The sequence below is a fragment of the Rhipicephalus sanguineus genome, chromosome 11 (assembly GCF_013339695.2).
Source record: "Rhipicephalus sanguineus isolate Rsan-2018 chromosome 11, BIME_Rsan_1.4, whole genome shotgun sequence".
NCBI classification, from domain to species: Eukaryota; Metazoa; Arthropoda; class Arachnida; order Ixodida; family Ixodidae; genus Rhipicephalus; species Rhipicephalus sanguineus.
Genome location: NC_051186.1, coordinates 60730815 through 60753253, shown reverse-complemented (window position 1 = coordinate 60753253; position 22439 = coordinate 60730815). Strand labels below are relative to the sequence as shown.

At 44.9% G+C, this 22439-nt stretch overlaps 1 long non-coding RNA gene across 1 annotated transcript; it reads left to right on the top strand.

Annotated features, from left to right (window-relative positions):
- The first annotated feature begins 10424 nt into the window (after positions 1–10424).
- On the top strand, positions 10425–18725 carry LOC125756304 (uncharacterized). Its single transcript, XR_007414352.1, has 4 exons — positions 10425–10623; positions 14002–14184; positions 16261–16440; positions 18543–18725. It is a non-coding gene; the product is annotated as an uncharacterized LOC125756304 (long non-coding RNA).
- Positions 18726–22439: the final 3714 nt, after the last annotated feature.

Here is a 22439-nt window from a genome sequence, read left to right as displayed (position 1 = left end):
ATCTATCTATCTATCTATCTATCTATCTATCTATCTATCTATCTATCTATGTAGCCGCCTATGTCTGGGTGCTCTCGTGACTGCCTCCTTAGCTTGGTGTAGACGAAAATTGGCAGAGGAGGGTGAGAGGGTTTGACGAATATGGTTGTATAGTCGTGACATGAATAACGTGAAATTCCTGTCGCGTGCGGCGTCGAGCCCTTTCCTCCAGACACGTGTGGCACATACCCGTATACCACGGGCCACGCGGTAAGCGGGTATGCACCACGGGTGACTGACAGTTTGTATCTTCCCGGGCGCGGCGAGGACAGACATTGGTAATTTCAATGCGAGAGCTTAATGCCGAACAGGGCTCAGGCAGTCACGCTACGTTTACTGCAAACTGGGACGTACCCCACTCCGTATTTTGTAAAAAAAAAATTTCACCCCGAAAGTGAAATTAGAAAAGAATGTGACGAATGCGATGGCATCATTGAAATCAGACACATGCTGGCGGGCTGTCCCGCGACTCTCGCCAACCCCGAAGAAAAATGGCTTCACTGGCAGCAGATGACCTCCAGCCGTTCGTATCAAGATCAACTACGGGCTGTCCAGAGGGTTCACGATGGCGCTATAAGGCTCGGCCTAACGGTGCCCACGTGGACGCGGCCCTCCTCGGCCTGGAAAGGCCGGGCTTCAGGACTCCCAATAAAGCTTTGTGAATGAATGAATTAAAGAAATACCGACTTGGACAGCGTTATCCCGGCAAAGAATAAAAAATCAGGATGCCACAAGAAGCCTAATCCAAGCACTCTGCGTGACAGTCAGGTATTCTACCGCAGGAGCCACGCCACGCCTCAAAACTGCTTTGTAAAAAGACCCTATGCAGGCGTAATGTCGGTGAAACGTCCGTTGTGGTTGTGCTGACTAATTTTACAGCAAAGCAATAAACACTACATATGTACTCCTACGATATAGGCGTCATGTCAGGTTGACATCAATTGTGGTTCCAGTGTTGGCTCCGCTTATATAGCAGTCTAATAAACATTACATTTGTATTCTTATGATTCAGTAAGCTATACTGAAGCGTTGCTTGACCCCGGAGGAATACGCTAACGAAAGTTACACATGATATTCACATCAACGCACCGTAAAGTGCACTTCGTTCCGATAATATTCACGTGTGTGCTCTAAAGTGAGTGCGGATGTCATGTGAGACCATAAGTAACCCTTTAACGCCAGCTTAGTCCACGGGCCTGGTAAGGTCACGATGTTTGTTGTAACGTTGCGGGATGAAAATGTACCTGCCAGTTCCCACGTTATTCCCCATAAACGTACGGTACAAATACGACAGGCTCACACCGTTCCACATTTTTAGAGGGAAGAAATTTGATAATAGCGAAGCCAGGGCACATGATTTAGCCAGTGATATATGAATTTCTGATTATATAAATAATTTTGAACTCTATGAACAATAATTGGCTAAGAGGTTGGTTTAGATCTTTTCGTACCATTTTCTATTTCAACATGTTCAAAGTCTATTGGCACATAATAATTATATCTTGACCTCTTGCGGTCTGTCGTGGTATACTTTAAAAGATTTCGTAAAAGCAACACATGAAAGTCGTCGTCTCTCTATGCTTTTTTATCATTCCTTTGCGAAGTTGTTTAGCGAAAATTCATCATCTTTTCCGTGACCGAAAAATTGAGAAAGATACAAAAATAAATAAATAATAGAAATCCATGGCTTCGCCTGTGAATCGAACCAAGGTCGTCAGCGTGGCAAGCAGCCTTTCGACCACAGAGACACGCTATTTCTTAAAACTGCTTCGGAAACAAACACTGTATGAATGTCATGCTGTGGAAGGAGAGATTCCTGATTTGATAAGTGCATCATCATCATTATAAGCATCATCGAGATTTCGTTGTATTTGTTCGCTTCCCCTTTCTGGTCGTGTGACCCATTCAGTGGAAGTAGTTTCATTAACACATGTGTTATGGCGTGGCAGAAGCGTAAAATACCGCCAGGCGTTCAAACGTGTGAATTCCGCAACGAGTGGGTGTTTTCAAGGCCCACCGATTTCAAAGCGTTCAAACATATTTAGTCATCATCACTAGCAAAAGCATCAACAATGTGAACAGCTGCATAGGATCGCGTGTTGCCTTACGGACGATTAGTGGGCCCTTCACTGATTCGTAAGAGGAATAATTATGGCGTAGTGGGCACTTAACAACTGTACATGGAGTAGGCACTCTAGGATACTTTGAAACGGCCGATGTTAAGCACACAGTCATTCGTTTCACTTACGGCATGATTGGGGCATCTACCGAGAACTGAAGCCAGGCTAAAAGTTTAGGGGGCGATGTGCGCGGGGCCCGATTAAGCTATCGCGTTCTACTCTTGAAGGCGAAGCTCAAGCGTCCTCCATGTTTATTGTTTTTAACGTCATGCACCACGTAACGCCTACTGTTGAAACGCTGATGCTTATATCCCATAGCGACCATGGGTGGCGCTGCCTAATAGACTTTGAAGTAATGTTCTACAGATACACAAATGGAAATATAAAAACCCGGATGCGTTAATGATTCTAAAAGATTTACTCCGATCTTAACACAACACAACACACGCGACTTACGCAGTATACTACCTATAGGTGGCGAAACGTCTATGTAATCGTGTTAATACCGTTGCGTTGTGTTAAGTCGCAATAAATCTTTTAGAATCAAGGATACACAAATATCCGACGATTTTGTGCACCCAACCTCTAACCGATTTATTTCACGCTAATAACCGTCACTGTCTCATTCGTCACCGAGCGGAAAACTGGCCGTGATGAAACAGCAGCTGTGGTTCAGTGTCTTTCGTTACAGCTTAGAATTGTTTTTTTTTATCTTTTCGACCTCTGCTTCAGATGATCCACACGGCATTCATTTCCGACCACGTCCCTGGCCTCACCACAAATTAGCTGCCTCATGGAAGAAAATAGCGGATGATAAAGGCGTGAAGTTCTTTCAAGCTACACTTAAGTAAAAATCACTCTAATAAAAGCGTGCAGTCAAATAAAATCTGCCTTCTATACCAGAGTGCTAATTTCTGTACGTGTATGTAGTCTTCAGGGGAACATCCTTTCATTTTAACACAAGTTGGGCTCGCAGGGTGGCAAAAGAACCTCTCTATTCAATAGGAAGCACTGCGGTGGTAAACCAAGTTGATTGCGAAACCTAGTTGGACGAGCTGGTTATGCATATAAGTATTTAAAAGAAGCGAAAGAAACGTGAAGACAAAATATACACTGGCTTAACTTGCGCTATGTGTGTCTTGCCCTTAATTGTCATCAACGCTTACGCGTGTTTACGTATTCATCGTGAAGTAATCAGGCTGGCCGCAGATTTGCGCTCGCACACATTTATTATTTAAGCCAAGAAAGGCGAACGTTTAGAAAGTAATTTGGAGCACTTTCTAGAGGTAACGTTTAGAGATATTTGCTAGACTGTTAGAGATATTGCATCAACAAGAACGGGGCAAATGCAGAATAAGCACTACTGAGTTTTATAAAGTGTCCGTGTACATTAGTAGTGGCAACCGAATCTAGAGCCTGAGATTATATGGCTTTCATTTTTGTGCCTCTTGTCAATCTAAGGCAGCAGTACATGCAAAGTGGCAGGTACAAACAACCGACATTATTAATTCAAATAGGCTCCACCTCAAAATATGCATTCTAGCCAATTACTCTATAGCTGCAGCATCTTCACTGCATTATACAATGACTGAAACAAAATAATCGCGCCTTCACGAAAAAAAAGCGATACAGAAAATGACGTAGTGAGTGGTTCAAAAAAAGGGCAAATGAAATCGCCACAAGTGCGCAGAACATGTGGGAGAACAATGGGAACAACAGCACATATCTGGAGGGACTATAGAACACGGCTCACTGTATGAATATTCTGATTAGCGGTACATTTGGTATATGAATAAATGTTCTAATAAAACGGCTTTTGAACTAAATCCCGTATTAGGTGTGAATCATTCACAAGAAATGTAAAAGAAGCAATAATGCTGCAACGAGAACATGACAAAACGAACTTGAGTCCTTGTGCATGCATTGCTGACAAACCGAACTACAAAGAACCTAAAAGAAATGGCCGTTTTTCTCTCCTCAGCTCCTTGCTCTATAAGCAGCTGTAAGTGAAATCTTTTCGTTACAAGCCACGAGGGCAACCTACCAATCAAGCCAAGGGAGATTTTAAAGACGATAGTCTTTCTTGGGATACTTAAACGGAGAAATTTTGGTCTGTCTTTCTGTTTGTCGGCACGTCACTCGATTCAGCCACCTGGCCAAAGTTGAACCACTTGCTTACCGCCCACCCAGCTTGAACTGGTATGGCTGTTGATACTTGTGAACGTTGTCGATCAGAAAGTAAATATTACGCAACGCATATCTGAGGCGCAACATCACTAGGTAAATATTAGGTGGTGTGTTCCTTTAATAGAAAATGCATTCATACGTAATTCTAAGGACCCTAGTTTCTTAAGCTGCGCTGAAAATGCGACTGCGCTGAAACTTGCCTTTCTCCGTGCCCTCTGCACGAGCTCATTGTTGTGTTTCGGTTTCGGTTCTGTATTGCACTGTACGAATGCCATGGGGCGCCGCTCTGGAATTCCTGTTTTACCCAGGCGATGTGTACATAAAAGAGTGTGTGGAGAGTACTCGTTGAGTGCGGACGTTTTGTCTGCTTCAGCGCTTCGCGCCAAACCGCGTGTTCGGGCTGGCTGGCGTCCCCGCCGGTCGCGTTGGTCACCGCCGGTCTTCGCCTGGTGCTGCGCCGGGACTACCAGCCCGCAACAGAGCACTCATGTTTCCCGACGTATTGCCAGATGGCGTCCATATCTCACGCAGAGCCTCTTCTATCGTCTTTCGACGACATTTGCAGCGAAGCACGCAGATACGCTGCCAATTTTTCTCTCGGCGTCGATCATGGAGGAAGGTAAAGCACAAGGAGAGAGCATTACGCGAAAATCTTATAGCCTACTCGTAGAAAATATAATAGAGAAATAAACCGTACTCATGTGACGTGCAAGCACTACTACGGGCCGCGTCGCTTTGGTTGCGCCTGCTGCGAGCGCTGCGGGGCAATAATCCCTAACAAGTGGCACAGCACGCTGGGCCCCGGAGAGCGGTAGAGCGGCGTCTTAGGAGGTTGCCTTGCCGATCCTAGCGAACTGACATCACGAGTCCTGCTAGCGTTTATTCTTGCTCTTTTGCTTAAACAGGGGCACAACGTTCCTGCATTCTGATTTCGAAGCCAGGCTTTCTCAAGTAGATATCAATATCCCCTTCAGGCGCAACGTCCACATATGTGGACGCAACTTGTTTTTGCCAGTTTTTTGGACTAGTCGGAAAGAAAGGGCAAGATACATTGTGCATAGCATCAATTGAACCTTCTGCATAGTCAACGTGTCTTTACTTAACCTCAATGTGCTAAGTATGACCATAACCGATCACTTTGGTGAAGGCACTACGATGTTCGACGGGTTGTTCGACGTGCCGCATTCCAGGACCAACGTCATCAGTATTATTTTTCTCCGCACGAAATGAACATAACCAAGAACAAATTGCGCACGGATTTTAAGCCAACAATTTCCTTATTCTTATATAAAAATGGAACATGACTGACTGCAGAGTAATTAAATATTCAATTATTCTCTAATTAGGATTAATTAGCAAAACTCGCACAAAACAGCATATTACTTTATTTTCTTTCTTGGAATGTAATATTGAGTGCCTTAGAATTGCGTTGTGCGAATTTGAGACATTTGCAGACAGTGCATCATAATTCGCGCCTGAAGGGGATATATTGCTCATCCAGAGCAACAGTTGCCACCTCACGCGAATGGGTGCCTTCGATTCCAGTTGCTTGCGCTGTCGTTCAACAATTGTCAATTCTCACGTCGCAACAGCTACCCACATTTAGTGTTGCCCACACGTCAAGCAGTAATGCAACAATTTGAGTTTTTACGTGCCAAAAACATGATATGATTATGGTACACGCCATAGTGGAGGCCCCGCGAACCTTTGACAAACTGGCCTTCTCTAAGATGCACAAAAATCTAGGTACACAGGCCTGTAGCATTTTGCTTTCATGTAAATGCAACCGCCGCGGCTGGGATCCAACCTGCGACCATAAGGCCGGCAGCCGAGCGCTTTAACTACGGTACCACAGCGGCGGTACAGTGGTACACATATTGCTGTGTGAGAAAAAAAAAACGCACAGGGTTCATTATGCATTCTCCCAAAACGACTCGAAGGCGAGAACCATTTTCTTCATTTTGAAGTCTCACTCAATGCATTGATCCTCCCCCGCCCCCTCCGAAAGCACCGGCCGTGGTTTTACACTGCCTCTATGATAGCAGGCATTCCAAGCTACCTACGTGACACCTGGTTTTGCACCACCTCCGTGGTTGGCCCACCTTTGAATAAGCCACCATGCTATGTGAAGACTTCTTCATGTGACGTCATAATGAGGTCATCGCGTAGCAATGATTTCTTGCATCACTCGTGTGGACGCCGCCGACACCCACGGTCAATTTTCCCGTTTCATAGGGCATATAAGGCTTTCGACTTAACACACCTAGTATATATATCACAGTGAGAGAACGGCGGTAGACACACTGCGCTTTGATAAAATAACGCATCAATTAGGCAAATTCATAATATAGCAATTAATGGTATAGCATGCATGGATGGATACAATAATACAGATATTTGAGGTGTAACGGCGTTTGTTGGACGGCACTCGGCCACGATGAGCGATGGCGCCAGTAAAGGCGGTGCACGGACTCCCAGCACGAGTGGCATTCTTTCGGAAAGGAGCCGAAGAGGACAACCCACCTGAATGCGCTGGGGAGTACGGCCCATTCCAGGGTTCTAAGCCTTCGCTACGGGGGGTACAACTTCAGCTATTCCAGCACAGCTGTTATGGTCGAGGTTGGACGTGTGTCGTAGACACTAACTTATCATCATCGTGAATCGACACGCCCTCAGTCACCGTCCAAGCATTCTGTACAGATGGTTATCATTAGAAGCTGAAACGTAGTGGGATTTGCCCAGTTTCTTTGACATATACTCGCTATAGGAGTTTTAGAGTAGAGCTGTTATGGTCGCAGTTTGCCGTGCGTCGTAGATAGGAAATTATCATCGTCATGAACCGGAACACGTTCAATCACCACCTAATTATTCTATACAGATGATTAACAAGATAACCTGAAACGTAATAATAATAATAATATCTGGGGTTTAACGTCCCAAAACCACGATATGATTATGAGAGACGCCGTAGTGGAGGGCTCCGGAAATTTCGACCACCTGGGGTTCTTTAACGTGCACCTAAATCTAAGTACACGGGCCTCAAACATATTCGCCTCCATCAAAAATGCAGCCGCCGCGGCCGGGATTCGATCCCGCGACCTGCGGGTCAGCAGTCGAGCGCCATAACCACTAGACCACCGTGGCGGGGTAACCTGAAATGTGTCCACCAGCTGAGCTGTGAGCCAGCCTTGCACGACTTTTTGCAAGCTGCGCTAAATTTTAAATGCGAAACAGCAAATCATCCAAGGCACTTTGAGCGTTTCTATCTATCTATCTATCTATCTATCTATCTATCTATCTATCTATCTATCTATCTATCTATCTATCTATCTATCTATCTATCTATCTATCTATCTATCTATCTAGCCGCTTACGTCAGGGTGCTCTTGTGATGGCGTCCTTATATAGCTTGGTGTAGACCGAAATTAGCATGGAAGGGTAAGAGAGTTTGACGAGCATGGCTCTCTAGTCATAACATGAATAACGTGAAATACCTGTCACGTACGTCATCAACCCCTTTCCTCCGGCCTCGTGTAGCACGTACCCGTGTACCACGGCCCGCGGTATAAGTGGGTATGCGCCATAGGTGATTCACAGTTTATATCCTCCCAGGAACGGCGAGAAGAAACACTGGTAATTTAAACACGACAGCGTAAAGAAAAACCGAAATCGGCGACCCGACGAATGCAAAGAATCAAAATCAGGATCCCATCAGGAATCGAACCCAAGCATTCTGCGTGGCAGTCAGGTATTCCACCACGGAGCCACGCCACGTCTTGAAACTGCTTTGGATAAAGATACTTTGCAGGCGTAATGTCGGTGCAACGTCAATTGTGGTAGCAGCGCTGGCTATCAAATATTGTAACAAAGCAATAAAGATTACATGTGTTCTATGATACAGGCGTCGTGCAGGGCTAATGTCACGTGTAGATTCAGTGTTGGCGCCGCTTTTATAGAAGTCTAATAAACATTACATTTGTATTCCTATTACTCAGCAAGCTATATTCAAGCGTTGCTCGACCCCGGAGGAATATGCTAATGAAAGTTACGCATGATATTCATATCATCGCACCGTAGCGTGCACTTCTTTTTGTTAACAAAGACGTATGTGCTCTAACGTGAGTGCTAGTACTGCATCAGACCATAGGTTACCATATAAACGTCAGTGTAGTCGGCGTGCCTGGTAAGCCCACGATCTGCACACAACTCCTCCATTTGCGAAAACACGTCGATCCACCTCGTAACGCTTGGGTCAAAACCAATAAATGCAGCATAGACAACTATTCGCTGAGTGCTTCGCATGAAACCGATTCACACAAGGCGTGCGATCTGCCGAATTTTCTTCTCAACAAGGTGCATACAGCTCGGCACAAACTGTGGTCTTCCAAGCTGTGAGCATATAAGTGTTCGAAAAAGCTAATGATAGGCAACAGTTTGATCTCAACTTGTTTTCATTAAGGCGAAATCCTTCAGTGCTTGATCAGATGCTGGCCTTAAGAACGCGTCGTGCGGTACAAAACCTCACGTAACCTAATAAAATCAGATAAATAAAATCAGTGCCCGAGACGGAATTGATTGCAGGTATTCTGCATGGTAGTGGAGCAGTTTACAAGGGAGCACAGGCACTGCTTGAGACCACTTCGGAAAAAGGCCCTACACTGTCTTCAGGCGGGCAAGGAGTCTCGTCAATCGATATAGTATAGCGTGCGTACACGAGACGTCACACCATCTGAATTGTATAACAAGTGGTTGGTTGAAAGCTGCCAAACCATCTCAAAGGGCTAAGCTATAATTCATCTTCTTCTTCATCAGCCACATATTAAAAATGTGTGTAGCTACTCACGTGACATTTCGATTTCCAATGACGATGATGAAAAAATAGAGCAGGGGTCTCAAACAAGCCACCTGCAGACCACTCACAAGCGGCCCGGCTCGCACGTGCCTGTCTTCGTCCCATATATTTTTAGTTTTCTTAAATATGTCCATCAGATACACTGACATGGCTAGTCTCAAGCACTGAAATCAGTTACGCCCATGGAGTATTCATATGCTAAAAACCTTAGAACGAAGACTGTATATTTAAGAATGAGCGTCCTTATTGCAGTCATCGATTTGTTTCGCAAAACCGGACCACTTGAGAAATGACCCATACATGAGATGGGAAAGGCCTTCTTTCAAATAGCAACGTTACCTGACATTTGCTTCAAACTACCCTTCCCCCCCCCCCTTCCCGGTCTAACCGTCGTTACTACCTCCGCCCATGACTGCGGGGCGCTTACTTGAGGTGAGGTTTAGACCCCTGAAATAGACACTACAAAAGGCTTCAGCCTTCGAGTCACCTTAGGCTAATGCAAAAGGGACCCTGTGGGTTTTTCTGTTTTGTTGTTATTCTACCTAACTGATATATTTCGTAAATATCTGATGTGTCTTTAGAGCTTACAAGCGATTACAATATAACGTCCTTTGTAAGGCAGCTATTTCAAATTGCTCGGTAGAGTATTATTCCAATACGTAAGTTAGGAGTTTCTCTCTTTGATTCCTCGAATATGCTTTAGAAATTTGAGCGGCCCGATCTATGGATAACACGAGATCACCTTTGGTAGTGGTAATTTCGGTCAGTTCACAACGTTTACAATACTATCAGTTGAGCATATAAGTACTATTTGTAACTGTTACCACCCTTTACTGCCAGAAATATAAACTAACGCTACCTTTTACTTCACTTGCTTACACTGTCGTAATATATCAGACAAATTGCTGGTAACCAATAGCTAGCCACTACGACGTATTTCTTATTGCACCCTCCGTATTCTTAAAGGAACTTTTTCGCATTTCCGCTAGTCCAAAGCAGAACACAAACAAGGCATTCCTGACGCAACCAACCTAATTTCCTACGATAAGCATTGAAAACGCACGAAATCTTTCCGCGCTATAGGAATTCTCATGAGGCTAAATTGGAAAACCAGCGTATCGCAGGACACTTGACATGCATTTTTTAAGCTTCTGACAATATCTATTGTGTAGCAATCGTTTCGTAGCTGAACACACAAGCGCTACCACGTAGAGGAACGATTCGTTACAGCCTCGTGGCTGCTTTACAAACAATGCAATCCTATGCTAGGAAAAGTGCATAAAAAGACAAGCTGTGGATAAGCGCAGGCCTAAGGTTGCATTCTCCTGACTCTTAAGACGCTGTTTTGTTAACGCCACTCTGGATGACTAATGGTGGAGCCACTATACAGAACCTTTATTTTTGTTTCCATAATACGCCCCCATGGTAAAGTACCATCCCAAGTACTATAGGTAAATAGCTAGCACGATCAGGATCTGGAGTGCAAGTATTCATTTTCATAGTAGTTCAGTTGGGCGGAATCGCGTGTGCAATCCACTTTGACAGGCCATTGATGCTAGGTGTGTAGCATGTCCAGTTCGAAAAAGTCAGAATGCAGAACATTGGAGCAATATATGGAAGTAGTAAAATATATGTGAAAATAGAAGGGAGATAAGAAAGTATATTCAGAAACGTATGCTGAAATCGCCTATTACGCAAGCATAAACTGCACTCTTGATATATTATTTTCACTGTTTCAGGAATGAAGTTGCTGGAAGGAAGTAAGACAACTAACGGTTTGACATTTTCGTTCTACTTTTTCTTGTTATAAAATTGCAGTGTGAAAATATCTGAATTCACATAGTATGCTATCCAAGTTTATCAAACATTTATCAAAATTGTTTGAAAAGCGCATTGGATGTACACAGTACAAAACAGCATAAATTATAAGGCACATTGGCAACGGTAAAGATAGAATGTCGTGATAACGGTCTGATGGAAATCCTGACCTGCACGGATGTTCCCACTCCAGCGCGCCTGTTCTAGTTCGTTATTTCTGCCGTGACACCAAACTGTTCATTCCTCCTGACTTAACCAAACCTGAATATTTTGCTTAAGCTTTTGTCTATGTTTCTAAACGGACACATATATTCCGTCAATTCGTCGCAAAAAACGAGCATTCCAACTTCATCGCCGTACAAACGGCCGCCGAGTAGCAGACGAAGAGTTTTTAGAAGTGACGCCAATTGCGAGAGGTTAACGAAAGCTGGCGCACGCGCTCCCATAAAAGCCTGGCTACCTATGCAGGTCAGGAGTATTTATAGGTCACGGCCGCTCGATAAAAATAAAGCGGCGGCCTGTTGCGTCGCGCTGAAATACACGTGCACAAGTGTTGACAGTTTCGTCCGCGTTAGCACTATTACACTTACAGCCATGCATCTTTATAGCAAAAAAGAAACAAAAACGAGGGCTCTGTTCTGCGTGAAACGTATCCCGGCATACATGGGCATGGCGAGGAGTCGCTGCGTTTCTCGGTGTCCTTGAACGACAAGAACAGATGTCAACATCACCGACCAAGAATTTTCGTATGACACTGAATTACGTTAAATGGCAAATGATAAAAGAAGATATCTTTGTTTCCGAAGAAAACGATACATTTACAGGAGTGTTGATGACCTTATCGCCCATATTATTTTAGACGAGTTCGAGGCTCCTGAGAACACCCGCAACGCAGGGATACTAGTGTTTTCTTTAAACACCCTTCCTCCGACCCTTATTCTGGCGCCACAGCGGCCACACGCTAAACTAGGCGGCTCCCGCCGCTTTCGGGGCACGCAACAGGCCACACTTCTTTTTTTAATGGAGCGGCCGTGGTAGTGGTCGCGATAACAGGAATTCTAACTCATTCTGCATGAAACTTCTTTTGAATATGGAAATCAGTAAATAAGCTCCATATGCTGGATAAATGCGGACGCTTCATCAATCAATTAGGAGCGTCCGTATAGGACATACCACTGGATAAACAACACTTCTGAATGACACATGTTCATTTTAGAACATGCCTACTCACAGTTCTCCACTATGACCCAATGCTAACGGTTACGTGTATCGTTATTGGTATAACATGTAAAAATGATGTGTCCACAAATAATCACCCCGACGTTTATTCTAGTAATGTTATATTGATATATTTTCAGTCTGGCATTTCACCTGTCACCGGACAATTTTTTTCGTTCCTCGTTATTGCCTATATATTTGTATCGTGTTACCAACGCTTGTAGCAGCACTCCCTTGTACAAATGTCTCCTAATGTTTAACCAGAGATATTTAAGGCATATCTTGCATTCCAGTAATGTTTTATAGTCTTTGAATGCTAGGTATTCTGCAAGGTGCACTTTTTTTGCAGATTTCCTTGGACGAATAATTGAGCGTTCATAAGAATGCACTGAGTCCTCCCGGACATCAGCTCCAGTGCGTCCCTTCCGGTATCAAATGTTTGCACAAAGAGCACACGAAGAATCACTAATATAAACAACCCAATATATAGAGTCTGTGGTACAAGAATAGTAAGAATAGTAATAATTAAATCATTCATTTAACTCACGCAGGAACAACGGGAATGTCATTGGGGTGGCGCAAGTAACAAAAATCACTTATAATAGGCTGTAATACAAAGGCAGCCTACAGAAAAAAAATAGCAACAGTAAAGCGGAAAGACGTAAAACAAGAAGTCACGAAAACACGACAAAATATCACAACACCCCACTGAGAAAAAGGAAAGAAAGTTATAAATAAAAATCTCATACAGCAAGGCACTAGGTAGGCTAAAAGACAAAGGAAAAATGGATTTGTACAGTGTGCGATGTTATGGTAAAACCGCACAAATCTCGGATAAAACAATGATTGTGATCTAAGAAATACGTCAGCGCCAAAGCAGTAGGCATTATAAAGGCTTTGTATTCTGTGGATGGTTGAGGGCTGCCATAGATGTAAGGAACCTAATAATAAACATAATAGGAAGATGAAGAGTATGACCTTTTACGTGCTAAAACTGCGATAAGATTATGAGGGCGCCGTAGAAGAGAAGACCCTGGATATTTATCTGGTCAACGGTGACATCCCTACAGTTACTGCATATACAGTGTCGGCAATAACAAAACATATTGAAGAACACTACTTTTGAATTAATTTTAATACCATCTCAACATGTATTCATGCAATACGCAGTCCAACGGCCGAACTTATAGGTGACGTGCAGCTCCAGCAAACTGGCCTGGGATCGCATGAATATTTCTAATCAGTCTTACTACTCTTAAGCTTTCGTAGAAGCTTTTATCTTCCGTCAATGTTAGTTGATTGACGCATAACACATACGCTACAGTTCTAGACACGGAAGAGAAGAAAGGTAGCTTTAAGCGAATTAAGCAAACGCCAAAATAGCTCTTCCTTCTACTCTGTCCTTTTGGAAACAGGTACTTGCTGGGCTATACGCCCTCATGAAACCCCAAAATATTTCTCGCAGCTTAAAATTAGTGGCTTTTAAAGGAAACTTTCATGCCACCACCACTAAAATACTTTAAAAAACAAAAAAGACATATTTTTGAAATAAATATTATCCAGTAACAATATCATCAGGAATACTAATTGTCATAATTCAGAATGTTGCTCTGGCCTGGCCCTTTTTCTCTAAACAGAGCGCCACGAGCCAGTAATAGCGCATATGGTTTGAGCATATGATCAGGTTTTCGGCATATGAACGATTCGCGACGCACATACTGAGATGAGAAAATTTACGTACCACATATTTAACCATGATCCTTGCAGGGTTACATCATCATGTTCCGAAGGTGTGCACGCAGTCGCCGCTTACTGCCCCATGCCACAAGTCGACGGAGGCCTGGTATTATAGCAATAATGCAGGGCGTTGTAAATCGGTGCCACCTCGCTCTTGCGTTGACGGAGGCAACAGTTTCCCTACTCTGCGTGAATGCAAAAAAAGGTGTCAACGTGAGTATACATAATGCACACAGAACCATTATTTCTAGCTAGTTATCCTACATGGAGAGCGTTTCATCGCAGACAAACGCGAATCACAGGTCGAAGGGCTGCTGACCTAACACGGCGAGCTGCAGTGCCATCTATTGACTAACCGCGCCAGGCAGAGCCCAATAACGTGCACAGTCATTCACTGCTATCGCTACCCTGAGTACGGTGCAATGACACCGGTGCGTCACACGGGTATACATAGAGTTTCCTACAATACTTACTAGAGGGAACTCTGGCGCTAGTGTCTATGGGAGCTGCAACGCGTGACGCTTCAGCCAGCATGGGAATGATGGGTAGTACACAAATTTGTCTAAACTTCGTTCTTTCGGCTCCGTTTGGCTGCGCGTCGGCTGCATCCGCTTTGTCGCAAAAGAAAGTTCAGCAAAAGTCAGCAGTTCCACTTCACCACTTTAACTTTTTTAGGCTCGCCAAATCAAACCTGGTCACGAAGTTCATAACGGTCGATTCTTTTATCCGAAAGGAACGCCAAAACACAGCAATAAACAAAGTCACAAGTACGTTTGAAGCCGCAAGCACGAAGACTAGGCAAATTTGTGTACTACCCATCATTCCCATGGTAGCTGAACGATCGCAGCGCCAGAGTCGCCTCTAGTTAATTTTAGGAAACCGGTATAGTAACACCACTGCGCCAACATCGCCTGTTGTGACGATAATGCAGTGGTGGCGCTGTGGTAAGCGCGCTCGGCTTCGAAGCGGTGGAGCGGTAGGCATTGGGACAGAGGGTCGAGTATCTTTACAGCGGAGCTGCTAATGCTTTTCGTTATGCCGTTTTGCGTTCACATAAACTATCATCATCAAGAGTGGCCTCTACATTTCTAACGCGTGCAACGCAATAACTCAGCCGACGTGCCATCTGCTTCGTTGAAGTTCGCTTCCCGAACGTGTGCGCAGTGCGCGCTCTCTCGACGCGCTGATTTGTCCGGCGTGAGATACGATAACTCGGACAGGCGAGCGAACAAGTACCGAGAGAGAGAGAGAAAGGAATAGATAGAAAAAGAAGGACAATTGTTCGCAAAAAGATTTCTTAACAAGGCAGGATTCGAAGCCGCGTGCCCCACGATCCGAAGGTGAGTATCGTAACCACTCGGTTATCCAGGCACGCCAGCAGAACACAACATGCTTGTATGGTATAGTGTAGCCAGGGGTGGGAAAGGGAAGAAATGGTGAGGAGGAGAGTTGCTAGGATGAGGAGGAGGGAAAGGAGGACGGGAGAGATTAAAGCATAGCACAGGAAGTAAGAGAGAGAGAGAGAGAAATAGAGATAAAGAAAGGAAACAAACAGAAAGAGGAAGACTGACAGAAAGAAAGAAAATCATGCAAAGACACAGAGAACGATACAGAGAGAAAAAGAGAAAGAAAGAAAGAAAGAAAGAAAGAAAGAAAGAGAGAGAGAAAGAAAGAAAGAAAGAAAGAAAGAAAGAAAGAAAGAAAGAAAGAAAGAAAGAAAGAAAGAAAGAAAGAGGAAGTGAGAAATACAGAAAGAGATAGAGATAGAGGCAGAAAGAGAAAGAAAGAAAGAGCGAGAAAGAAAATGAAAGGGTAGTTAGAGCACAAGCGTTACTTAAAAAAATATATAAAATAGATTTCGCCTAAGTAGCAAGCAGCCTGCTGGATAACGTATAAACTATGTATGGAAACAAAACGCATCCCCAAGCAAAATTTTCGTTAAATCAGCATGTGCATAATATTCAAGATATGGTTCACAGGCTGATCGCATTTCCATTTTCTCAATGTCGACTCAGCTGAGTAGTACAACCAATAATAAAGCAGGATCACGTCTTGCTTTGCGTGTTGTTCACGTATTTCTGACAACGCACGTCGGTGCAAAACTGAAGTTTTCGTCTTTCGCTCTCTCTCTCTTTCTCTTTTGCTCTTTCGTATCGCTCCTATGAGAGTACTGAAAACATTGTATAGTTAAACCCCTGGGACACTGTCTGATATCACCACCAGAACTGCGTTATACGTTCATTTTGCCAAAACCTTACAGACGCTTACGAAAGTATTTCATTTTTTCAGCTATCAATAATACGAAGCCTGAAATATGTCTAATGGTGGCCATACACACTTGTGGAGAGAGGTATCCTGCTTGGAGTTTTGATATTACTGACAGGCGTTGCAAGATGCTGGAGCACACTGCTTGCAGAGGAAAGATAATGGTCTTCGCATCAGAGACAGTTTGTCAGGCTCTCTGTTTACGTGAGTATAATTTTCTCTATGACGGTAGCAAACAAAATTCTAGAAAAGAATTGTCCACGCAGCTTGCACACATTCTATTACGACATCAGTAAAATGTAATGCCACTCGCTAAGGTGTAGATTAACTTCAACGTTGGCAGGAATAGGTGTGGCAACACTAAGCGAGACGGGTATTTTGTCAGCTATGTGCGACCATACAAAGTCACCAACTGCTATCAAGGCTGTGATAGATTTTCTCAAGAGCACAGAACTGGACACAAGACTATAGCGAAACCACTAAGTCACGTGGTTATTGTAATATTGTATATACGCATAACTCTTTCCTCTCCCCATCATCACCCCTCATCACTCCTTTTTTCCCCTTTCCCTTTTCCCCTGTGCAGAGTAGCAGGCTAGAGCGCACTAGCTCAGGCCGACCTCTCTGCCCTTCAAATAAATTCTCTCTCTCTCTCTCTCTCTCTAAAAACAAAAGCATTCCTGGTGTGTCTTATATAACATTTAACGAATTTGAACCTGCTAATAGAAGCGTGAAACCAGTGCACTGACCCTGACCTTTAAAGCGCCAGCGCAAAGCACAGATCGAAATATCAGCGGTAACCCGAGGCTAAAAACGCTGCATAGTATGCAAATCGCAAACATCCTCGTTTGCGTTTATTATAGACTTCTGGAGCTCAGCTCTTAGGTGCCAGTTCCTGATTTGAGCGTCCTTTGTTGTTCCTTACATGTATAGGCGCTCGTATCGCGCGCCTCAAGCTACGCGACACTCTTCTGATGCAGAGGCAGGCCATCTGAAAACATGCCTACAGCTGGCTCACGTCGGACATTAGAGAGTAGCGTGATCGCCGGTAATTTTTTAAAAAATGTTGTTGCATGTTGCTTGTAATTCTGTATTACAACACGTTGTAATATTTGCAGTTATTATGTTACATTATTTAAAACGTGCATTCTCGTATACCGCTTAGATTATCTAATTGCAACAATAATACAACTGTGCATCACAGAATAGGCCCATGCAATTTAATATGACGTTGTGCTCTTGTGCCAAAGAAGAGGACATTAAAGGCACCGAAAGCAACAGGGTGTTATTTGTCGATTTAATTTAAGTGCGGTAATCACGCGATAAAGAGAAAACAAAGCAATGTGAGGACCAGGCCTACAGCATCGCACGCGTACTGCAAAGGTTGTGCCAGAGGTCTTTTCTTGCAGCAAGTTGTTTTCTCGTCCACTTTTATTCGCTTTCTGTGTATTTCATAATTACTGCGGTTGCACTCAACATTCTAAGTAACGCTACGTACGCTTTCAATTGTTTAATGATCTGTTCCATTCATATGGTTACCCCTTGACTGTGCCACAATAGTATCCGTAACGAGGCCCATTCTAAAAGTAATAAAAGTATTGCAGATGCGGCTAAGAGGTAATCCCTTTACCGCCAAAGTATTAAAGTCTGCACTAACCTCCCTGAACTCAGTAGGTAAGCGGAAACAGAACACACAGTGTCTTCCCATAGCAATAAATGGACACTGCTACGCACACTTACGTGCCACATGCCATCATGTATAAGCCATCCTCTGTGGCAATATTTATAAATGAAGATTTTGATAAAGACGTCTTTCAGAGAAACGATTTGTTTTCAGTGTCCGAGTGTCTCGAGTTCCCGAAGATTTCACATTTGACCCAGGACCTGATAGCCGTCTCGTTAGCTCAAGTAGTACATGGTGACCGACCTTGAAAGAAAAGACGACGTATCCTGGTTTGAATCGCGACACAGAATAAGTTCGAAGGTAACGGGGAACATTTCTTTTAAAAAAATTGCACACATGTTCTCTTCGTAACTTCATGCCATATGAATGATTGATCCGCAATTTTTCCGCTTCAGGAAACTTTTTTGATCTTGCGCACCCTGGCTAGAACCTATTTGCGAAGCAAAATTAAAACTGTTCATTGGACACTACGCCGTAAATCAATGAAGCGTATCATGCTGCCTTATTTCTTTTCTTTCCTTTTTTTTGAGCAGATATGAAAAGGCTTTGTTTTTACCAAATCTACATAACTTACTTCTTTGGAATCTTCCGTTTTAGGCTAACAATTTGCTTGCACTTGCAGCTCATCAAATGCCCAAAGCGATTTGCAGTTGGAAAGCATATCCTCAAAAGTGCTCAACATTTCACAACAACAGATGGTTTTTTGCGTTACAAAAAGGCGTCTGCACTACTCTTCCTGGCAATCTCTGCGTAAGAAGTGGGAACAGCTTCCCGACGTATGCAGCTTGCATGAAGCGGTGCAGTTGTGAGTAAACAATTTGCATGATCGTACATTTTTAAAATGTTCATGTTTCAAATAAAAGCAAGGTAAGAAGGGGTCGGTCAGTCCGGATGCGTTCGTGAGAGTAGCGGAAGTGACGTATGTATTGCGCAAAGGAATGCTGGGATGAGCGGCCCAAACAAGCACATTTCTATCGTAACCGATTAGCGAAACTGTCGCTGCTTGAGGATTCAGAACCAAGACTTCTCTCAGGATAGTGGAGATGCCCCCGACAAAAAGGTTACAATCAGTTGCTTGACTGTGTCTGGTAATTCTGAATGCATGGAGGGAAGAAACAAAAAAATCACGGTTAAATCGGAAGGGCGCAGCAATGAATGCGATAGCAACAAATTGTAGTATTATATGAAGTGAGGCTGGCAGCTAGCTGTTTTGTATCCGATATCGCGTAACTATAAAAGGCTGGTGTAAGAGAATACGGCCACTCCAGGGAGAGATGCTCTCCGCATAGTCACCTCGCGTTGAGAGCGTGAAGTGGCTATGTAAACAAGCCGCCCGCTGTGATGGTTGTCGAGATAGCGCGCGCGTCAGCGATCGCGACCGTGCCCTTAGATCCAAAGTTCAATGTTGCTGCTCGCGCGACCCCCCCTCCTCCTCGCGTCTTTTCATGTTCATTAAACACAGGCGGCGCGTTTCCTGTCTGCTTTGGTGGCAGGCCTCCCGAGCGGGGTGATGTTATCGCATGCACCTTCCGAGCGACGGAAATGGGCCGGCTCGTTTGATCTCTGCTTCGGCCGCGTTCGTTGGCCCCGCTCGCGCGCTTTTACCCGCGGTAGAACATGCGATGCGCGGGGGATCTTATCAATTGGGACTTTATACGAGAGGGACATGACGGCGACGGCAAAAACCCCTCGAGACTGTCCATATAACTGCTATCGCCATAAAAAAAGTGCTGCCAGCTTCCTTTCGCAAACGCTCTCGAAGCAGCAAAGGTGATGCCCCTTACCGAGATATTTTGTGCGCCTCTCATTCGTTCACCCTTTCCACCTAGCCTCGCCCATCTTGGCGTGGCGCAGCGCTTCCTCTCCTATCGAGTCTCTCTCTCGCTACCGCCGCAAGACAGCGTGACCACCCTACGCCAACGGACGAAGAGGCCGGGGAACAGCGAAGCTGTTCCTAGTCGAGGAATACGTTCAAGTGCATAAATACAAGTGTAATAAGATACGAAAAATGACAGTCAAGTGTAGTATACAAACCATCAAGATGAGCTTTTACACAGTGTTTCTAAGCGGACAAGTAAAAAATTATTAGCGCAGCTTGCGCCAATGCGCGCAAGGCAGGGTCACAGCAGAGCTCTCGGGCACGTTTCAGCTGGGCGAGTTAACCGTCTGTATAGAATGCTTTTGCGGTATTTAAGCGCGTGCCGGTTCATGATGATGATGATTTTCTATCTACGACACACGGCAAACCTTCACATAAGAGCTCTGCTGTCAAAAAATCCTGTAAATATGTTCTGACGAAAGCAACAGTGAGAGAAACAAATATCACGGATACGAAGAGAAAGCTTAAATACTACTAGTTACCAAATACGCAAATGAGAAAAAGAGGACTGTGTATTTTAACTAGCGTAAATAAATGCAAGAACAACGGTTTAAAGGAGTGCACGTGTTAGATAGGAACAAAGAGGAAAATAGGAAACAAAAACCGTTATTGAGGCACAAGACAACCATAGCGTATTGCTTACTAGCCTCCAGTTTTAAGAAAATTACTCTAATTCGTCGAATTTCTGGTACGTAGCGCATACGCTTTTCTCGTCCAAGGAATTCAAACCTTTGGTTGGCGACTTGCCATGTTTCTGCGCCACGCTTATGCCTTTAATAATATGTCTCGCCTCCCAATTGGCCGAATATTTCTCTTACGAACAACGCTAGCGGCCATTTTTAGTACGGGCTCCGCTCATAAGGACTTTTATTGAGACAAAAGGATTAGACGTCTCGTCAAACGCCAAGAGCAGCCGTCGTGATCGGCGGCGGCGTCAATACCAATGATCCAAAAAGTCCCATGATCACAGATGGCGTCCAGATGATGTCTTCTGTCATGTCACAGATTGTCAAAGATCGTGACGACATTGCAGTACCGCTGTGATGTCATATAACATGATGCGATGTCATATAACAGGTGTAACCTTAAGGGACAAGAAGATAGCAGAGTGGGTCAGAGAACAAACAGGTGTGACATCTTAGCCGAAATCAAGAAGAAATAGACAGGGGCAGGGCATGTCGCGCATAGGCAAGATAACCGCGTGTCATTAAGAGTAACTGACTGGATTCCAAGAGAAGGCAAACATGCGAGGGGAAGGCAGAAAGAAAATTACACCATTTCCCGCTAAAGGGGACCATGAGGCGATGCGAAGCCAGAGTACTTGCACGATCGCGTTCCGTTGGCGTTCGTTGGGCATGCCACCGACCTCGCGTCGTGGAACGCGAAGAGGAACGCTACGCGCGTCTTGTCTTTCCTCTAGCCTGGCGGTTAATTTTCAAGGGTGAGCGGGGTACGCGGTCGACAGGCGTGCGAGAGGGGGGCAACGTAGGAGAGGAGAGAGAGGGGGAGGGGACGCGCATGCGCTGGTGCTCATCGCGGCGTTGCGCAGGAGAGAATTTCGGCATGTCTAGCCCGCGTTTCAGAGGAAAAGTGGAAGGGGGAGGGGAGAGGGGAAGTGGAGAGGGGCATGGGCGAGAATAAAAGGGGAGAGGTGAAGTGTGGAGGGGAAGTGGAGAGGGGGAGGGGAGAGGGGGAGTGGAGAGCTGGCGCTCATCGCGGCGTTGCGCAGGAGAGAATTTCGGCATGTCTAGCCCGCGTTTCAGAGGAAAAGTGGAAAGGGGGAGGGGAGAGGGGGAAGTGGAGAGGGGCATGGGCGAGGATGAAAGGGGAGGGGGGAAGTGTGGAGGGGAAGTGGAGAGGGGGAGGGGAGAGGGTGAGTGGAGAGCTGGCGCTCATCGCGGCGTTGCGCAGGAGAGAATTTCGGCATGTCTAGACCGCGTTTCAGACGAAAAGTGGAAAGGGGGAGGGGAGAGGAGGAAAGTGGAGAGGGGGAGTGGAGAGAGTTGAGTGGAGAGGGGAAGAGGACAGGAGGAATGGTGAGGGGGAGTGGAGAGGAGGTGTGTGGAGAGGGTATGCGCATGCGCAGTAAGGGTGGTCACGCCACACACCACCACCACCACCACCACCACCACCACCGGATTGAACTCTGCCATAAGATACCTCGCATCTAAAAGTGAGGTGGGCAGATTAAGTTTGCGGGTATAACGCGGCCGCAGCAAGCGCAGGACCGGGTTGATTGGCGGGAGATGGGAGAGGCCTTTGCCCTGCAGTGAGCGCAGTCAGGCTAATGATGATGATGATGACATGACGACGTAATCACGTTACATTGTTGATTGGTCAGAGATGGGCCAATCGCGGAGGCAGTTCAACACCATGAAGCGACGGGTGAAGGGGGCGGGGGGCAGGATCAATGCAAATGATCTGATTTGATTTGAGTTGAGTTCATCCAACCACGTGACAAGTATATGAAACTACACTGTATACGTAGTTTGGTGCAAAGGGAAAAAGCTGCATCTCCCAGCTTGACTGGCCCCTTCACCTAGCAAAATATCAAAATTACAAAGTTACAAAATTTACAAAAAAGTACTGGCAGCGGAAAGCGACAATACAAAAAAAAACACGCATGTGGCCCATGACAGC